Below are 4,922 nucleotides of genomic sequence, written 5' to 3'. Positions count from 1 at the left end.
GGCATACCACTCATACACATAAAATAAAAAATAAATAAAATATTGAAAAACGAAGTGAAAAGGCACAAGTGGATTAAAAATGCTCACAATACATCTGCCTAAGATTCGTGACTAGAATACATAGATAATTCTTACAACTCAGTAAGAAAAAAATAAGCTAATTAGAACAGGCAAAGGATTTGAGCACACTCTCGACAAAGGAAACTACTGACTTGGTAAGCTGTACAGGGCTGGCAGCCATAGGAAAAGATGCTTTTGACAGAGTCTCTAGAAAACTGAAACTGAAAACCAATGAGATAGTGATATACATGCAATGGAATGTTTAAAAAGATATCGGGAATGACATTCCTTAGCCAGAATGGAGCCGTGGGAGTGTTCCCATGCTGCTGAGTGAGAGTGCAAACCAGTGTAGTTGCTTAGGAAAGCCCCAGTTTCCGACAATGATAAACATTTGTTCACCACATAGTCATAATCCTATTTTATCTCCACTATTAGTTTACTAACTATGCTTTTGAAAGTAATTTCTCTAAAGTTTATAATACTTAGCATTCATTTGTCACAGTCTGCCTTAAGCTTTTGTCATAAATCTTTACATAGAAGGTAGGGCCTTAAATCAGTTCTTCCAGATCCCTTCCCATCTTTGGTACTATTGCCCTAGAGATCCTGCTTTCAAATATGCTATAGACTCCACAATATGTTATCAGGTTTGCTTTCTTAAAAAAAGTATTTAATTTTTTATGTGTATGAGTGTATTGCCTGCATGCATGTAAGTGCACCTGTGTCATGCAATGCTCGCCAAGGTCAGGAGAGGGCATCAGATCCCCTGGAACTGGAGTAACAAAAGGTTGTTAGCTTCCATATGAGTGCTGGGAATTGAACCCGGGTCCTCTGCAAGAGGAATCAGCGCTCTTAACTGCTGAGCCATTTCGATAGCTATTAGGTTTTCTTTTAAAAGTATATAGATAATACACTAAAGAAAAAAATGTGAAAGAAAATTTCTTTTCTATATACACATTCTCTGACATTTTTCATTTCATATTTAAGTCTAAATTTTCGCTTCATGTTCTTTTTCTTGTACTTGAAGAATTTTCTTAAGCATTCTTGGCTGTTCAAGTTGGCTGGTAATGAATCTTCATGAATTATCCTGGCTTTTTTTTGCTTGTTCACCTTAATTTTAAAATTATAAATAATTTTATATGAACATATTGCTATAGAATAATGAGCTTAAAAAAGTCTTTTGATTTATTTATTTTTATTTTATCTGTATGAGTGCTTTGCCTACATGTATGTAAGTACACCCATATTGTGCAAAGCCCACAGAAGCCAGAAGAGAGTGTTGGATCTCCTGGAACCTGAATTAGAGGTGGTTGTTAGCTGCCATGTGGGTGTTGGGAACCAAACCCTGGTCCTCTGCAAGAGCAGTCAGTACTCTTAACTGCTATCTCTCCAGTCTGAATGGTAAGTTTTCAATAAAGACATTTAACTTACATATATGCATTACAATTTTGACTTCTAATAAACATTAACTACTCACAAAAAGCAGATAATTTTGTAATTACTGCACAATAGAATCATATTTGGAGAAACTAATTATCTTTGATCTTTATTAATTCAGAAGCTGAGTAGGGGAATCCCATCTTGAGAAGTTTGACAGGGCAGAAAAACTTGGAGATGAATAACATAAAATATTTGGTACTTAGGTTATTGATCACTAGCGTGATAGACCACTAGGAGACACCCAGACTATTATAAATTCCAGAGAAAATAATCAGTGCTTAAGATTTGCTAAAACATTGTTCTCAAATAAGAAGGGTAATGTTAAAATATATTATGCTGTTAGACAGAGAGAGATGTTTGTCAACCAAGTTGGACTCATGAAAAGTTCAGAAAAGAAATTAGGTAAAAGTTAGTCATCAAACTGAAACACAGAAATAAAATTCAGTCCTCCGAAATCTTGATCGGAGGGGCTTTTACATCAGTACTGTTTCACTGTTTGTCCATTTGTTTATATATTTTCTTACACTGGTTTTACAATGTTTTGCTTATAAGAGAACAATTGAAAGTGTTGAGCTGGGGGCTGGACAGACGGCTCAGTGGTTAAGAATACTGACTGCTCTTATGGAGGACCCAAATTTGGTTTCCAGCACTCATACTAGGCAGTCCACAACCAGCTGTGACTCCAGTTCCAGAGGACCTGGCATCCTCTTCTGGCTCTCATGAGCACCTCCACTCACATGGTGCACATACAGACACTCAGGGAAACACACACATGCACACACACACAGTACATCTTTAAATTTAAAAAAATTATATTTTATGTGGATGAATGTTTGCCTGCATGTAGTAAGTACACCACATGTGTGCAATGCCCACTGGAGGCCAGAAGAGGGCATCATATTCCCCTGGAACTGGAGTTACAAATAGTTGTTATCTGCCACATGGGTGCCGGGAATCAAACCTGGGTCCTCTATAAGAACAGCTAGTGATCTTAACTGCTGAGCCATCTCTCCAACTCCAAGTAATCTTTAAAAAAGTTAAACTACCTAAAACATTCATGTAACTATAATATACAACATGCACATATATAAAACATTTAATATATTAAGATATATAATGTAGGGGCTGGAGAAAGGGCTCAGCAGTTAAGAGCACTGGCTGCTCTTAGAGAGGACCCAGTTTAATTTCCAGCACCCACATGGTGGCTAACAACTGGTCTACAACTCCAGTTCCAGGGGAGTTGTAGTCATAGTACTAGAAGATGCTATGCATGTTACTGACAGAGAAAGGTAAGCACCAGCCTTGCCCAGCTGTCAACCCTGTGAGCTATAATAGCAACTAGCTTGGTAAAATATGCCCAATGGTGCAATAATGACATGAATATTATGGGAGTGACCAACCACTTTCTAATTAGATTTAAGGCACAGTTCACAACATACCTGACACTGTTATCAAGGAAAGAACCTGTGGCTAGACAAATCATAGGCCATGGGGAGAGCCTACTACTATCACTGTGTTAAATAGACATAATATTAAACGGACTCACAGTGATGTATTGTTCTATCAGTAGATGACTACATCTCTCAACTCTCACCATAGAAGATTCTTCTTACAGTGGATGGTGGTTAGCACAGACACTCACAAATAAATGGTCAACTTGCAGAGAATAAGAGACTGCAAAGTGCTTAGCCCTAAATGGGATACCTATATTCACACCTCCTCTGCCCAAAGCTCCCAAGGATCAGGGAGCATTGCAGAAGATTTTAAGAGCCAGAGGTGGTAGATGAACACAAGGAGACTGTGTGGTCTAGACGTCACAGGGTAGTTGCACATATGAACTCACAGTGCTTATGAGATCATGCACAAGACTTGTGCAAACCAAAGCTAGATGGGGAGGTGGGGGGAGGGGACGCTGGGAGAAGTGGACAGGAAACCCCAGCCCTAGCTAGGTATCTGTTGGTAACTGATGAATGCCAGGAGAGGGAGAGTCAGTTTTTCTTACTAGTGTGACACCTGGTAGGTTGAGCAAACTCCAGAGTATGGACCCATGTATAGGAGGATGTGAGAGGCACAGAATAAAACCGATAAGCCTTTTGGAACACAGAAATCTAAAAATAAATATGTACGTTTTTATAATTAAAATGAAAAGAACAAATAATAATGGAGGATGTGAAATGGGGAGTAATGGGATGAGGGAAGAGGAGCAGAGGGTCCGAATATGATCAAAATATATTGTATGAAATTCTGGACTCAAGAAATAAATTAATAAAAAAATTTCTACATGCGTTTGGCAGCACTGACCGCCTAAGACCCTTTGGCCGGTTGCTGCTCCTGCCTTCGTACCCCTAGTGTGTTCTCCCACCTCCTAGGTCTGTCACCCCTACAGCCTCCTCCATGGGTCTGGAGCTCTACCTGGACTTGATGTCCCAGCCCTGGCATGCTGTCTAGATCTTTGCCAAGAAGAACAGCCTCTCCTTCCAGTTGCACACCATGGAGCTGCTTAAGGGCCAGCACTACATTGATGCCTTTGCCAAGGTAAACCCCCTAAGGAAGGCGCCAGCCTTGAAGGATGAGGACTTCACTTTGGCTGAGAGTGCGGCCATCCTGCTATATTTGAGTTGCAAGTACAAGGCCCCAGACCACTGGTACCCCCAGGTCCTGCAGTCTCGAGCCGGTGTGGATGAGTACTTGTCCTGGCAGCACACAACCCTGAGAAGTTGTTGCACCAGGGCCATGTGGCAAAAGATGATGTTCCCTTCGTTCCTGGGCCAGCCAATAGCTCCTGAGATGTTGGCAGCCACTTTGGGTGAACTGGACAGATGCCTGCAGATGCTGGAGGACAACTTCCTGCAGGACCAGGCCTTTCTTAGGGGATCCCATATCTCCGTGGCTGACTTGTTGGCCATCACAGAGAGCTGATGCATCCTGTCAGTGCCGGTCACAAAATCTTTGAAAGCCGACCCAAACTGGCTGCATGGTAACAGCGTGTGGAAGCTGCCGTGGGAAAGGAGCTCCTCCGGGAGGCCCATGCAGTTGTCCTGAAGGCCGAGGATTTGCCTCCAGCGGTGGATCCTGCCTTGAAGGAGCAACTGAAACTCTCACTGTCACCATGACATGTCCATGAAGTCTCCGGTCCAGTTTCCTGCAGGCATCACCAGTGTTCCTTCTGTGTCTCCACCCGACTTGTGCTGTACATTCAGCCCTCACTTGACCTCTAGTGGTACATACCTGGCATACCTTGCAAATACTTGGCCCCATCCTTCTTCTTTTGAAAGTTTCCATGGTTTCCTCTGTGCCCTGTATTAAAGTACAAGCCACTGAAGTTGGAGTGAAGACCTTGCCCCACTCCTCCAAGCCATACCGTTCCTTCTACACTCACGTCAGCTCTCTCCTGCTCTCACCTCGGCCTCCGGTTCCCTCACCTT

General features: G+C 42.1%; 1 pseudogene; it reads left to right on the top strand.

Moving 5' to 3' along the window:
* The first annotated feature begins 3,987 nt into the window (after positions 1-3,987).
* Positions 3,988-4,416, top strand: LOC103729525 (annotated as a pseudogene).
* Positions 4,417-4,922: the final 506 nt, after the last annotated feature.

The sequence above is a fragment of the Nannospalax galili genome, unplaced genomic scaffold, assembly GCF_000622305.1.
Source record: "Nannospalax galili isolate Female #2095 unplaced genomic scaffold, S.galili_v1.0 scaffold693, whole genome shotgun sequence".
Lineage (NCBI taxonomy): Eukaryota > Metazoa > Chordata > Mammalia > Rodentia > Spalacidae > Nannospalax > Nannospalax galili.
Note: the sequence above shows the minus strand (reverse complement) of the source record. Positions and strands in the feature narration are given on the sequence as shown.